Source organism: Amblyraja radiata, chromosome 16 (assembly GCF_010909765.2).
Source record: "Amblyraja radiata isolate CabotCenter1 chromosome 16, sAmbRad1.1.pri, whole genome shotgun sequence".
NCBI lineage: Eukaryota > Metazoa > Chordata > Chondrichthyes > Rajiformes > Rajidae > Amblyraja > Amblyraja radiata.
Window position 1 is genome coordinate 29,172,574 of NC_045971.1, and position 16,648 is coordinate 29,189,221.

At 40.7% G+C, this 16,648-nt stretch overlaps 1 protein-coding gene across 4 annotated transcripts in view; it reads left to right on the plus strand.

Annotated features, from left to right (window-relative positions):
* phospho1 (phosphoethanolamine/phosphocholine phosphatase 1) overlaps nucleotides 1-16,648 on the plus strand; it is a 39,904-nt gene that overhangs the window by 16,087 nt on the left and 7,169 nt on the right. Inside the window, exon 1 of one of the 4 annotated variants that reach the window (XM_033035379.1) lies at nucleotides 6,822-7,967. The exons of 2 other annotated variants lie outside the window; for them this stretch is intronic. The gene's annotated coding sequence lies outside the window, so the exon portion shown is untranslated. Of the gene's footprint in view, nucleotides 1-6,821; nucleotides 7,968-12,832; nucleotides 12,844-16,648 lie in introns of those variants that run through there. One more of the 4 variants, XM_033035382.1, reaches the window with a different exon arrangement.

Genomic DNA, 16,648 nt, shown 5'->3' on the forward strand with positions numbered 1-16,648 from the left:
CATTTATCTCATTGGAGACCCTCGGATTATCTTTAATCGGACTCTAATGGACCTTGTCTTGCACTAAACATTATTCCCTTTATCCTGTATCTGTACACTGGACGGCTTGATTGTAATCATGTATAATCTTTTCACTGTCCGGATAGCACGCAACGAGAAAGCTTTCACTCTGTGCCACATAAACTACAGGTTTATATTCACTGAATTAATGATAGGGTGGGTGCCTTTACTCACTGACACATTTGCTCCACCCTCTGACTAATTCTTGGTTGGATTTCATTTAATGTAGCTTATATTGACAGCTCAGAGTTTTGATCTTCCCCGGAAACGCAAACAGCCACACTGTGGCCATACTGTACTTCAGACAGAGAACTCATCCTACCCATTAATTTTGTGGATGAAGTCTATTTTTCTAATATTAACCTTGAAGTCCTTTTTTTGTGTCCTTCCCACTCCCTCCACAGAGAATTAGGTTGGTGCCGTGTGATCAAAGTTGAAAGTTTATTGGAATTTATCTACTTTTCTCTTCTGTCTTCCTAAATCTTGGCACTTGGTTTGTTCTTATTCTGACCTGATTAACCCGTGTTATATATTTGAGTTACTTATAGTATTGTGGCCTTAGCTTTTATCCAGGCTGTGCCATCATTTCCAATTTTTTGACAACAAAGATGCGATGTTTCTTGACCAACAATGATCAGACAGAGCACTGATTGGGAAGTTTGAAATATGGTGTCGGAACAATCCTGCCCGTTACGTCAGCAAGGTGAAATAATTGATTGTTGGCAAAAGGAAGTAGGAGGATGAACACAACCCTGTCCTCATCAATGGAGCTGCTGTAGAGATGGTCAACAGTTTCAAGTTCCTTGGCATCCATATCATCAACAACCTTTGTGCTGACACAGTGATTAAGAAAGCACATCCGTGTATGTATTTTCTTTGTTGGAAGATTCAACATGTCCACGAGGATTCTCTCAAACTTCCACAGATGCACTAGAGAGAAAGTGTTCTGACAGTATGTATTGCGGTCCGGATTGGCAACTGCTCTGCTCTTGACCACCGGAGCCTGCAGAGAGTGGTGAGCACACCCTGATCTATCACTGCCTCGTCACTTCCTTCCATCAAGTCCATCTTCATGGAGCGTAGCATCAGGAAGGTTGGAAACACCTTCAATGATGTCTGCCACCTTTTCACTCTTCCATCTTCTGAGAGTAAATAAGGAGCTTGAAAGCTCGAATGTCCGGACTTAAGAACAGCTTCTTACCCATTGCTATCAGACTCCTGAATCAGTCACCTCTTTCACACCTGCTTCCAAGAGTTGTTGCACATACTCTCTTACTCTTAACTCTGCTTCATTTGGTTATTCCATTATTGCACGTTAGTAATTTTTCTGCACTAGTTCAGATTTATTTGTAAAAAAAATGGTATCATCAGTTGTATTTATCATCACCATGCGTGCTGTTTACTCTTTGAGCTTCATGTGATTAAGGAATTTGATTGCATTTTGGTGTATGTGACAAAAAATGAATCTTTGATAACTTGATTTAATGCCTCTGTCTTCCTAAATATTTTTTCTTGATTTTATCATGCTCACCCTCGCTGTCAGTTCATTTACCATGTACTTCATTCTTTACCCACAAAATCTCTCCTGAGTGGTTATTATTTTAGTGTCCCATTATATTTGTGTAAAATGTTATGTTGAGACACAAAGGCATATTCATTAAACGGGTCCCCCATCTGTTAACTTATTGAGATCATTTCCTGACATGTTCACTGGATCCATCTCAGACACCATGTCATAAACTAGCGGTTCAGTGTCTAGCAGAGAATATTTGATTGATGTGATCCTTGGATTCTGCTTTCAGTTTTAATCAGTCTCTAGTCTCAGCAAATCTCTTCTGTTGTTCCTCCCCTGTGCTCTTTTCAATTCGTGGGGCTAAGAGTTCGAATACACTCATCTTGTATAAAGAAAGCACTGCAGATGCTGGTTAATGGTTCCAACAAAAGGACACAAAGTGCTGGAGTAACTCAGCAGGTCAGGCAGCATCTCTGGAAAACATGGAGAGGTGACGGTTGAGACTCTTCTTCAGACTGCTCATCTTGCTTGGAACAGCATTCTAGTCATTTGAATGACATTGTTGTTTCTGTTCAAGCATTTTTACAACATTCTCTTCACCATGCGTTCTGCAGGTTTATATCTTGTGGCACTGTGCGGAGTTGTCCTGTACTGAAGAAAAAATGGCCAAGAGGTATTTTATGTTCAGCTTTGAATATCTTGTAACATTTCCTTCCCAAAAGCTTTTTCCACTATTTTGGCTGCTCTATTTGAGGCCAGATGATCTGAACGAAAGCAGAATGAAGCTGGGTGTCTTGTGAGAAGTGACCTCTTCAGGTAAACCAGGTCATGCACATGTGGACCTCTTCACATCTCTACTAGTTTCAGTGGTAGAACATGGACTCGTGTGTTTCACTTCAGTGAAACAACATGGGATAAGTTATTCTTGTGGAAGTTCTCCAGTGGGTTGGAAACTGTAAGGTTGTTGAATGCCTATTCTTTGTACTTTAGTTGTTTGCAGTTATTTACGCTGCACAAATAGTATCGATTTTGACATGCTGTAATTTTGGCTGTAATACTAGGGAACAGAACCATCACTTTACAAGTGAGAGCTGCGTCAGTTTAGATCTCCAAGGCTGGCCTGACATTTTCTGGAAAATGGAGAATAGCGAAGGTAGTGATTATTGACAAGTTTCTCCACCAAGCCAGACAGATTTAAACAAGGTGGATGCAAGGAAAGATAATTAAAAACTAGTGATATAGTTAATGAAGATGTCAAGGTGACTATAACTCGAGTGTAATGTTGCTGTTATTAGGCTGCTGTATTCCAGACATTTACTATTAACTGGGTCAGGCAGCATTTCTGGAGAAAAAGGAATAGGTGACATTTCGTGTCAAGATCCTTCTTCCTGAAGGGTCTCAACCCGAAACGTCACCTATTCCTTTTTTCTAGAGATGCTGCCTGACCCGCTGAGTTACTCCAGCATTTGGTGTCTGTCTTTGATGTGAACAGCATCTGCAGTCCATTCTTACACATTTTCTATGAACTATTTAGTTACATTCTTTTTGTTGAAGAGAATGAAAGCTCTGTGCAGAATAAATTCTATCTTATTTTGAGAAAAAAATGTTTGTGGCAACAATTGCTAATCCCGTGTCCTTAGTTGGTGAAACGGAGAGAGTTAAATAGAGAAATAAAATGGGTGAAAAAGTTTTTCCTCATCTCAGTCCTAAATGGCCTACCCCTTATTCTTAAACTGTGACCCCTGGTTCTGGGCACCCCCAACATCAGGAACATTTTTCCTGCATCTAGCCTGTCCAATCCCTTAAGAATTTTATATGTTTCTATAAGATCCCCTCTAATCTTTCTAAATTCCAGTGAATATAAACCCAGTCGATCCATTCTTTCATCATATGTTAGTCCCACCATCCTGGGAATTAACCTGGTGAACCTACGCTGCATTCCCTCAATAGCAAGAATGCCCTTCCTCAAATTAGGAGACCATAACTGAGGTCTAGTGGTACAATGCAAATATTTAAGAATTGTTGGCATGCAAGTGTGTTCTTGCATGCTCGGAGACACGCCTGATCATGAATGATATGAACATCTGAAAATTGAAGGAAGCACAATTCTGTGTTTTTGCCACTTTCCCTTTATGAAGTAGTCTTTAGCCCACAAACCAATAATGTACATACATTTCTATGAATAGTTTCTCACCGCAAGTTAATGTTCACTTGAATTTCTCTTTAAAAAAGCTATTAAATCCTGGGAAAGCATAAAATATAATTCCTTAGATCATCAAAAGTTTAACATTCCTAGTTACGTATAATTTGTCTCTTTTCTCAAAATTCCAAAGATTTTCACTGGAATAATAGCCTTTTGATACAGACTTAAAACTAAAATAGCTGATTATGCCTGCATACTCTTGTGATTTTGAGAAAGGAAGAAAATATATTCTGTTTACAGAACTAGCTCACATATTGTCAAACTAGTAAGATTGTGCATACTCTCTAAATATACAGAGTCCATTGTTGTAATCTCTTCTTTCTACTCCTTTTAATTCCTTCACATACCATGTAAAATTCTGCTTGCTTTTTCACCCTTTACAGTCTTCCCCTGTCATTGCTCATTCTCAACGATTCCATTCCATAAGGATATACAAGCCTTTATATTTATGTTTGATCAATTTACTACGGATGAATTAAACTATATACGTACGTATTCTGAAAGAAATGCTCCCAGGCTAGGGCTGTTTCATCTGCATCATCAGTCACATTTTTATTCCAAGTAAAATAGGAATAAAAGCACAAAAGATTCTTTCAGCTCTGAGACGCAAGATGTACAGATGGGTCCCATCTATATAGCTTCCACATTATAGAAAATGGTGCCTTATTGACGTACTCTGTCTGTGTAAAATATACACCCTTCTGTTCAAATCCCTTCATGGCCTTCTTTCAATCACTATCTATGTTCCCTCTTTCAGTAAGATACCGCTCCAATATTTCTGTGCTTTTTCAATTGTTGATTCTTGTCACATGAATCCTGAATTTTTATCTTCTCATCTTTAACTGTTCCGGAATGTTCTTGCTAAACTTCCTCTCATTTCATTTCCATAAATTTCTCTCAAAACTTATCTCTTTGGATTTTTGTTTTGTTACCTGCCTTCATTTTGTTTTTGCAGAAAAAAAGTGCTGGAGTAACTAAGTGGGTCAGGCAGTATCAATAGAGAACAGGGATAGGTGATGTTTTTCAGGTTGGTACTCTTCCTCAGACTGCAAATGGTCCCTTTCTGAAATGCCACTTATCCTGAGATGCTGCCTGACCTGGTGAGTTACTCCAGCACTTTGTGTTATTTTTGTAAACCAGCGTCTGCAGTTTCTTGTGTCTGCATATTGTTTTTACTATTTTGATGTCAATGCTATGTGATAACACTCCTGTGAAGCTCCACAGTAGATGTTGCTGCATTAATGACACTATATATGTGCAAGTTATAATTGTATAGTGAATTGAACTGTCCCTTGAACAAACATAGCTGGATCATTGCAATAATGGAGTTTGTTAATATATTTAAAGGAAATAATGTAGGTACTCGAGGAAAAATGGACGTGAATGGCTTTTATGCAAGTTTATGTGAACTAGATTGGGTAACGACTCATGCAGAGCATAGATATTGCTATAGGTAGACAAAAAATATATATTGCCATCGGCAGATCAGTCTGAAGAAGGGTCTCAACCCGAAACGTCGCCAATTCCTTCTCCCCATAGATGCTGCCTCACCCGCTGAGTTTCTCCAGCATTTTTTGTCTACGATTGTTCCAGCATCTGCAGTTCTTTCTTAAACATAAATATTGCCATAGTTGGGCTGAATGATCTATTTTTTCGGTTGTATTTCTACATATTTAAAACTTTATTGACTTCCTCTCTCTTGGTTATTTTTTGAAAATTGACTTTTTCTCCCCTAAATTTACAGTGGTCTAATTTAACTTGGCTTCTATTCACTACTTCCTGAAATGTGCGCAGTTATGCATGCATTACTCTGCTAATATCCATCTCAATCAATTTAACTAAAAAAAATGTGATTGACAATGTCAGCACAAAGAGATTTGTAAAAGACTCCAAAGGTGTAATCCTTATTCAATCATGATTCAATTTATCTTGAAATATATGGTTTTCTAATAAAGGAACTGATATCGATATTGCACCATTTCTGATATAACTAAGAAATCATTGGATAGGTTGTAGTGAAACAAGCCTTGCCCCTTTCACTACTCCCACAATGTTGGGTTCAGACTGATAGAAAGAAGTGCACAATTTGCAGAAGCTATCTCTTCCAGTGATCATGATTAAAGAGCTTTATGGAAGTCACCAAATTATAACATTGCGCACTTTCCAATGACTCATACGTCTTGTGAAACAGACTCAGGAAGTGATTATATGCCAAAGGTGCCAACAGTCTTCTTAAGACTCATCTCTGATCTGTCAGATCATCAGTCTTTCTGCCAGTTAGAACTAAGTATGCTTGAAATTCCTAAGAAAAGATAAACGTTGCTTAACGCATTAACTTGAAAGATTAATTGCAGCTTATCAAATGTAATAAAGTCTTGCCATGTTGGCCAAATTAAATAAACTGAGATTAGAGTCTAAATTTGTAACATTTCTCCAAATAAATTGAACAGTTGTTATCACTTTCTGCCACACCCGTAAAAATAGCCTGGGTACAGGGTTTAGGGTAGAACTAGTTTATTGGTGATCATCTGTTTCCACTCTAAATCACTAAACTAAACAAGGAACTGCAGATGCTGGAATCCTGAGCAAAACACAAAATTGCTGCAGTAACTCAGATAAGCAGTATCAGTGGATGCAATGAATAGGCAACATTTGGGTTGGGATCCTACTTCAGATTCTTTATGGTTTTGGGTTCAATGTTCACCCACCCTCTGGGTAAAAAGGATTGTTCTGAATTTCATTTTTGTGATCATTATATATTGATGGCCTCTCACTTTGTTCGGTGTCCAGACCCATATTCCCAGGCTAATTCCCAATGACAATCAGGCCATTGAACCCTACGCACCACCTAAACTCCGATCTTTGAACTGCCTTGGTTGCAATAGGGACTTCAGGCTTTGTTTTTGTTTATGCACTATATTGGGTTTTTAATCTATTGAACTTCCTTTTTATGTTTATTTATTATATTATCTATTGAGTATTGTGTTTACAAACCTGTTGTGCTGCTTGCAAGTAAGAATTTCACTGTTCCATTTCTGTACATATGACAATAAAACACACTTGACTATGCCTATTCTTGCTCCTATTTTCTGATGTTCTTCGATCTGTTGACCTCACAATAAAAGTTCATTAACATTACACATCCGGTCAAGGTCAGGGAATGCCTCACTGAATGTCATTCCCATCAACGGCATCACTTGTTTCAGACGCTGCTTAATGTACCTACTTCACTTTCCTACCAAAACTCTCAGTTAGGACTCACACCTGACATTCTCCCCTCCCAAGGTTTGCACTGCTTCCAGCCATGTACACACATGGATAGCTGTGCACTAGGACACAACCTTCCTCTTTGCAGAACAAGTTGACCGACACAGCAGCTAATGGCCATGGAATAGTTGAGGCTGCATCACACTCACCCTGAGAAGAAGAAAATGTAGTCACTGCAAAGGGAATTGTGGCCAGAGTCGAAAGGCATTTGGGTGGAATCATAGGAGATGACACCCCAGTGTTCCCCCCCATCCACCACATAATTTTTAATCTATAGACTGCAGATGGTTTAAACCCTCCAGCTCCCACTTCTCCATCCCTCACCCCCTTCCCTCAATGCATCTTAGTTTAGTCTAAGATAACGCTCAGAGGTATTCAGGACAGTGTGTGGGCATGGGCTTGGGTACATCATTCTGCCTTGTGGAACAGGCACAGCAGCAGCAGAATCAGGATATAAGGCGCTGTAAGCCTACAAAAGGGAAGTGACTGCAGGCACCTGTGGGAGGCTAACATGTAGCAAAACCTGGTTCCAGCAGAATGGGGCCCAATGTTCTTCACAATTAGCAAAAATCGGTGAAGCGGAGTGCCTTTAGACATAATCTGCACAAGGATATGCACTGGCCTGTCGCCTACTCCTTCCACCATGGAGGTTATATGTCACAGTATCAGTGCACAGACTACATTAAACAGATGAAGTCTCAGTTTCCATTGCAATAGGAGCAGCTCAGATATCCACTGCTGCTACGCAGCTCAAACTGTTACTATGGGTGTGGATGTCAGAGGAGAAAATGACTTGCAGGATATCATACTCTGGAAGCAAACTGTCCGAGAGACTACTAGAGTTGTGGCTGGAGCAGGTAGCAGATTTCAGTTAGGACGTCTGTGCTGAAGAGAGAACTCTTCATATTCTTCATTGAGGTTCAGGTAAGATTATTGCTCCCCATCGACTCTGGTTAGATATAACCTTAAGGGAGATTATCTTCCTTGTCCTTGCTGTAACAGCTTATTCACCTCTGTACACCCTCTTCCTTATCTCTAAGGGGAATATCTTTTGTGCATCATCCTTGTGAGGCAACTGGATTGTGCAATAGCTCAACATAAATTCAAAGTCCGTGAAATTGTTTTATGCAGTAAGGATTTTTCCAGGAATAAAATGATCCTTGAAACAAACCAATAAGTCCAAGATTTGCTTTATTGGGTCCATATTGTGGTTGAGATGAGATTGGGCAATGGCAACTAACAGCATCTAAAACACGTCTGAATATGATGTCTGTAAACATTGACCTCCAATTTCAGGTAGTCCTTGCTTTCTCCCTCCTTCCCCTCCCCTTCCCAGCCCTCCCACAGCCTACTGTCTCCGCCTCTTCCTTTCTTCTTCCCGTCTCCCCCCCCCCCCCCACCCCTACATCAGTCTGAAGAAGGGTCTCAACCCGAAACGTCACCTATTCCTTCGCTCCATAGATGCTTCCTCACCCGCTGAGTTTCTCCAGCATTTTTGTCTACCTTTGATTTTTCCAGCATCTGCAGTTCTTTCTTAAACATGATGTCTGTGAATATCATTTCTGTGTACATAGCCAGAAGGCCGTTATAGAAATAGAACAGTACAGCACAGTGCAGGAACTGGCCCTTCAGCCCATAATATTTGCATTGAACATGATGCCCAGTTCAACTAGACACCTTTGCCTGCCAGGGATCCATGTATCCCTCTAATTTTACATATCCATGTGCCTATCTAAAAGCCTCCCCTGGCATCTTAAATGCCTTCCTGGCACCCATCACTTTCTGTGTAAAAAAAAAAAATAACCTGTCCCACACATCTCCTCCAAATGTTTCCCCTCTCACCTTCAAGCTATGGCCTCTAGTCCTTGACATTTCCACCCTGAGAAAAAGGTTCTGACTGTCTACCCTATCTATGCCTCTCATAATGTTGTAAACATCTGTCAGGTCTCCCCTCGACGTCTGATGTTCCAGAGAAAATAATACAAGTTTGTCCAACCCCTTATAGATAATATCCAACAATCTAGTCAGAGTTCTGGTAAACCTCTTCTGCACCCTCTCCAAAGCTTTCACATCCTTATAAATCAATTGCTCTGAGGCAGACCTTCATAAGACAACTGAGAAGGGACATTATGATGCCCATCCAGCAGTTTATTATAATCCCGGTCTGCCCCAATGGATTGAAGGTGTTCATGGGCCTGCCAATGATCACTTCGGGGGATTTTCCATATGCAAATAATTTCATTCTGCATACATGAATTTCTGCATGCACATCACATCACTGTCTACAAACGGACAGTGTTAAAGAACTCTAGACAGCACTAAACTCTTGGACAATTGCAGCAACATGCAGTAAAAATCATTCACAAAGTAACTGGCCAGTGTCTAATCCATTACAATAGTGTTGGCATTTGCTCATCGATTGATGTCATTGTGTTCATGCCCACATATGTCTGGCAAGAATGTTGTACAAAGTAACATTTTTATCAACACTGGCCAACCCAACGTGGTTCAAATTTACGTGCCTGCATCATTTGTCATATTGGAGAAAATTCAGTACTCTCAGCATGTCGACACTAGGAGTTAGTAAGACAAATTTTGCAGACTTCAAATTTTAATGGTCCAAGATAGGTTTTAACATTCTGAACAACTTTAGTCTCTGCAAATTAAACTAAATAAGGGTATGTAAAATTAGAGGCTATTGCTGACAATATTATTGTAAAAATACAGTGCGCACATATCAAACTTTTTTCTATTGAAATAAGAGACAATAAAACTGCATTTAAAACATTGCACATTTTGAAAAATCGCAGGACCATTGATAATCATTCTACCATAAATCGCTTACACTTTTTTTGATGGAAGTTATGCGTCTCTCCGTGAAGCATGATATTCTATTAACAAACCCCCAGCTGTTTTAAACATAAAATCCATAGAAAATGCTTATACCAAGAGTTGGCAGATATTTATGGCGAAATTATCACAATGAGTGATTCAAATCTTCTCCTCCACTGCTGAGGTAGATGCTGAATTAATTTTCCATCTGTCCTCGGTGTGACGTTAGATCAGGCATGGTTTATTTTGATCACGTACGCCTTTTGCGACTCATGTACATAAATAGCAGCAGTGCACCTGGAGCAAGGAACTTTCCTTCACTTCCTTTGGCCAAAAATATGAAAACCATGCAGAAGCGAGCAAGAAACATGGACAAGGAAATTTATGCGAACCAAGAATGAAAAGTAAGGGATGAACAGAATAGGACGTTTTTAAGCCTATATTTTATGGGCCTGTCCCACCTAGGCAATTTTATTTTTAGTCGACTACAGGCGACTAGGCTGTCGCCAGGGTGTCGCCTGTATGGTCATGAGTAGTCTCCTCAGTCGTCCAAAGAGTCACAGCGTTTCTCTGGTCGCCGTTGGATTTTGAAATGTTCAAAAAATTTTGGCGACAGTGGGCTTGACGACAATGAGCGTAACTTGACTTCTCCTGACGTAGGTGCTGTCGTAGGTTGTCGCCATGTGACTTAGATTGTCGCCGGTGCTGACTTTGGTGAATTCCGTTGGCGACTACCTACATCAACCAGCGACAGGTACCGGCGACTGAACTGTCTTAAGTTGTCTTCAGTTGTCGCCGACAGGGTCGTTGCTTGTCGTAGCTTGTCGTGAGTGGATGTAGGTTGTTGTAGTTGTGGTCGTAGGTGGACGTCATAATGGGTCGCCGGTTGTCGGTAGCTTGCCGTAGCTTGGCGTCGACTAGTAGGTGGTAGGTTGTTGTAGACATTGTCATAGGGGGGTCCAGTCACTGTTTTTTCGGTAACCTGCTACGACTATGACAGTCGCTGGCAGTCGCCAAACAAATCGTCTAAGTGGGACAGGCCCTTTACTGTTTAACATGAACAAAATACATTTCTTAGCCTCTTCCCGCACATTGTGGATTAAACTTAAATGCACAAATAACGAAAGAAAACTGTGATAAGAGGCAAAGCTGCACCAATTGTGTAAGATCAACACAGCATTTTAAGTTAACAAATGAACTACTGGAAGAACTCAGCAGGTCAGGCAGCTTCTGTGGAGGGAATAGTCAGATGATGTTTTGGATCAGACCCCTTCTTCAGTCACTGTCCCAACCCGAAACATCGACTGTCCATTCCCTCCACAGATGCTGCCTGGCCTGCCTACTTCCCGCTGTAGATTTGCTTTGGTTCAGGATTTGAGCGGCTGCTGTTTCTCATGTCAACATTTTAAGTTGATAGGAAGAAGTTAATGCCAGGTGGTTAATATCCAGGCAGTTTCAAGTTGAAAGGCATGGCATTCAGAACTGACTTTCACTCACAGCTTTGTTTAAAATCATTGGGAAGTAGTTTTCCTTTAGATATAAAAGAACACTGGACTTGCATGAAGTGATGCCATTTTTACTAACTAAACTTATTTCTGTTTTGGTTCAAATTTGTATGCATTGTCAGGCAGCATTTTCACCTGCACAGATTTTAAGTTGCACTTAAAACAACCTCCGAAGCATTTATGAGTAATAACCTGCACAACTTTATTAGTGAAATTATACTTTTCACAAAATAGAATAATTTTTAATGGATGTCCTGTCTGCCAGCTGTTAGTAATTAATTTAATATAACCAAAAATCATAAAAATTAAGTCGAGAACATTAATTATTCATTGGTGCACCTTATCAGTGTTGGAGATGTCGTCCAATCCATCACACAGACCAGACCTTACACCATTGACTACATTCTACACTTCACAATGCCTCTGAAAGCAGCCAACATAATCAAAGACTTGTCCCATCCCAGTCATTCCTATTTCTTCCTGCTCCCATCCGGCAGAAGGTCCAAAACATGAAATTGCACACCACCAGACTCAGGAACAGCTTCTTCCCCTCTGTTATCATGCTTTGAACAGTCCTTCCATGAGCTAAGCTTTTATCCGATTCACCCCTACCCCATTGTGAATATTGAACTTTTGTCTATGGAACCGATACGAACACTACAATGCGTTACAATACTGCAAACTATATTCTTCACTCTTCGGTTCAGTTTAGTTTATTATCACGTGTTCTAAGGTACAGTGAAGAGCTTTTGTTGCGTGCTAACCAGCCAGTAGAAAGATATTACATGATTACAACCGAGCCATTTACATTGTACAGATACGATAAGGAAATAACATTCAATGGAAGGTAAAGCCAGCAAAGTCCGATCATAGATAGTCCAAGGGTCCCCAATGAGGTAAATAGCTGTTCAGGACTGCTCTTTGGATGCAGTAAAATGGCTTATTTGCCTGATAACAGCTGGGAAGAAACTGTCCCTGAATCTGGAGGTGTGCTTTTTCACACTTCTGTACCTTTAGCTGATGGGAGAGGGGAGAAGAGGGAGTGGCAAGGGTGTGACTTGTCCCTGATTATACTGCTGGCCTTGCCGAGGCAGCGTGAGGTGTAAATGGAGTAAATGGAAGTGAGGTTGGTTTGTGTGATGGTCTGGGCTGGGTCCGCAATTCATATCTTCTCCTTTGCTCTATCTATTGTACTTGAGTTTGACTTGATTGTATATTGTATAGTATATCTGATCTGTTTTGATAAAACAAAGCTTTTTACTGTACCTCGGTATATTCGGATAATAATAAACCCTATTTTTGAAGGTTATAAACGTGCCAAAGTTGTTCACTATTATCCAGACAACTAAAAAACTAATTTAACTTGAAAAGCCGCCTAAAGAGCCTAGGGCTCGGTGGCGCTGGTAGAATTGCTGCTTTACAGCGCTTGCAGCGCCAGAGACCCGGGTTCATCCTGACTACGGGTGCTGTCTGTATGGAGTTTGTATGTTCTCCCCTTGACCGCGTGGGTTTTCTCCGAGATCAGTTTCCTCCCACACTCCAAAGACGTACAGGTTTGTAGGTTAATTGGCTTGTGTTTGTATACTTGGTATAAGTGTAAATTGTCCCTAGTGTGTGTGTAGGCTTGTATTAGTGTGCGGGGATCGCTGGTCGGTGCGGACTCGTTGGGCCGAAGGGCCTGTTTACACGCCGTATCTCTAAACTATACTAAAATTGGTTAAAATAGGTAATACGTATTACTTTGATCAGAAGGCAGGGGCACAGTTGACTTTGTTTGGAACACCACCTTCTCCAGAACAATGGTTCAGGTCATGCTGATGAATATTCAGTAGTTCCTTGCAGAAGTGTAGGTTCGCTGCAGTGCACATATCAGCTTGTCCCAGATTTCCGCCCTGGGTACGACATTGTAAAAGTAATGAAGGGGTGAGGGGAGATCAAACTCAAACAGTATCTACGCCTTGCTCCACCCCTGGATTATCCACTGAATCCAGGGGCAGTTCTTGATTGACCTGAGCTGAGAGAATGGATGCAGTTTGCATCTGGCCTCTCAGCTTTACCCAATAGTGCGCCCAAAACTGCTCATTTCAATGGGATTGCTGACCCTCAATAAAAAGGTAAGTGAAGGTAAGTGCTTAATTTTGTATTTTACATGATTTTAAATAATTAATCGAAATAAGTTGAATGTGGTTGTTAATGCATTTGTTATCTTATAATGTTTCATTTTTTAAATTAGCTTTAAAAGAAATTGAATGTTGTTAATATTGATCATCAGGGATGTTTAGAAAGTGGGGAGAAGACTATCTCGTAGCATGAACTCTCAGAAGGTCGTCATGACAGTGTGTGGGCAGGGGCTTGGTACCCATGTTTCGCCTTGTGAAATAGTCACAGCATCAGGGGAATCAGGACATAAGGTGCCGTAATGCCACAAAAGAGAAATGTCTGCAGGCATCTGTGGGAGGCTAACAAGTACAAAACCTGCTTCCAGCAAAATTGGGCGCAATGCTCTTTAGGATTAGCAAATAATAGAGGGGAAAGAGTCTGCCTTTGCACAAAACCTGCACTTAAAATCCCTCAATTATTTACTTGGTTTGACCAAATTGGTGCAACCCAGTTGAAACTGTCCCAAGATTTAATTATTTCTCAGATAGTTGGTCAGTCTAGTCCCTCTCAGGTTAGTCTAACTAGCAAAGTAAAAGAGCTTGGAAAATAATTTTCAGTAACTAGACAACAGAAACGTTGCCTATTTCCTTCGCTGTTCCTTCTTAAACAGAAATTCATCCTTTGCTGCTGTTATGAAAATGGGAGTTTGGTTGGTATTGCTGTGTTATCACAGACTAGACAGAACTAACTTCAGAACATCCTTTATTGGAGAAAACAGCAGAGTCTAGTGCAGCAAGATATCAGGCTGATCCATATGGTACACTCAGAACTTAAAGATACACTGATGCCCATGTACAATGCATTCTCGCCCCTCTAAACATCGTACAACCAAATAACTATGTATACTTGTATACTCATGCAGGGAACTGATTATTTGTGGAGATGGATACTCAGTTAATTTGATCAGTTATAAGTTCATTCAATCTCCCTGATCTCATCTTCAGAAGCTGTACATTAGTCATTTTGAAGTGTCAGTGACTCCAGTAAACCACACAGTGCTCCTCTTACATATTTGTTCTGCTATTCTTTTTCTATCAATGTTGCATCATGTTTATATCACTAATTTTGAATAGAAGATTGACACAAAGCTGGAGTCACTCTGCAAGACAGTCAGCATCTCTGGAGAGAAGGAATGGGTGACGTTTCGGGTCGAGACTCAACCCGAAACGTCACCCATTGCTTCTCTCCAGAGATGCTGCCTGTCCCATTGAGTTACTCCAGCTTATTGTGTCTATCTTCGGTTGAAACCAGCATCTGCAGTTCATTCTTACTAATTTTGAATAACCAGCCCACAATGCGGTCAACTGTGGATCATCCCTGCACTTGTTTACATTGGTGCCGATGTTGCATTAGTTTCATTCTCAAATTCAATAAACGTAAGATTCTCGGCCAACTTGCGACCACGAACTTTAAAATCTTTAAAATGTGGCTTGAAACTCCGTCTTGAGCAGTTCGTTTTTCTACTCTGCTTCTCCCAAAACATCACCTCGTCAGGTATCCAGCACCTGTTCAGCTGGTGACTGCTCTAGTGTTTCCCAAAATACTCAACTTCCTGGTTCGGTGAAACCTTCCAGCTTCATCTGATGACTCATTTTAATTTGCTTGTGTTTGTCACAGAGTGAATCTTGCCCTCTTCCATAGACTTTGAGTTGTTGACTATATATGGCTTTACCTTGCACTAAACGGTATTCCCTTATCAAGTATCTATACGCTGTAAATGGCCCGATGGTAATCATGTATAGTCTTTCCACTGACTGGTTAGCACGCAATGAAAGCCTTTTCACTATACCTCGGTACACGTGTAAATAAACTAAACTTTGAAACTGAAACTCCTTCAGTTACTAAAACACACTTCCCATTCCTTGAGAGTTCGCAAAGTTCCCAAGTTCTCAAACTTTCCTTCCTCATATAGTTTATTTGCAGCCTTCACCATTCCCTGAAATTACGATCCACAAGATTCAAGAAGCTAGAGGCTCCTGAGCAGCTCCCAAAACCACTGGGCTGGTCACGTGGGGCTCGAGTGCAAGTGACTCTGGGATCTCCTCGCTATCCAGGATCATGATCCTTTTAAAAACACAGTCTAAGCAACTAGGTTCATTTCACTCCCATGATCATGGAAGCATGGGCATAGCCCATAGCTAAGCAAGACAAATGGACAAATTGTCCTTGTCAGACACCCTTGCAGCCCATCTCAACCATGACGGTGACTGGTGAGTTCCATACACTTCCCCTAATTCCATCATTGTAAGAATCAGCATGATTGAAATGCATATTTATAATCACTTCCTCAACGATCTTGCATGTGTTCATCGTTATCGTTCTCTTCGGAAATATAATCAATTTTATTGAATGTTCCTTTTACTGACTCTTCATCCACTGACTGTATCATGCATACAGTACAGTGTATCTGTTCCACATCCTAACCTCCATGTTTTTGAAGCATATGGGGATTATTTCCTAATATCTGATGATTTGTTGAAGGATTTGAAACCTAATGGAATGTTCTCTCTGCTCTTAAGACTGTAAGACTGTAATCCCAGGCCGCCTCATACATGAATTTGGAGGCCAGATGTCTCCCTTGGCACCCATGGCAATATCTCCCATCTATCCCACTCAGTGACTCGAGCACTAAGCATTCAGATGAACTCTGGATTCCTGCCAAACTCTGGATTCCTCCCATTAGCTTAGAAGCACATCCTGAACAAACATGACTTGCATTCTCACTCTTCTTCGCCCTGCAAGTACCAATCCAGAACACTACCTCAAACATCAGATCCAATATTTTAACATGCTTTGCTCGAATTCTCTCAGAAATTGTTGATGGATTGGAATGTCCCTTTAAACTCTGCACTCTGTCTTCCATATTACAATTCAAAAGCTTGCTTACAGTGCCAATAGATTCAACAATGTCTCCAAACCACTGTCCTGCTCTAGTACTAATGTTGATGTGTTGTTCTGTTCTGTGAGACCTTGAAGAGTACTTGTACTCAACACATATACAGTGTGAATGGCAAAGTCCTCTTGTACTCCCAAGCTCCACAATGTTTCCTCCATGGCCATTTCTACCATCCCCACCACATACACTCCTATTCTCACCAGCAGCAACAT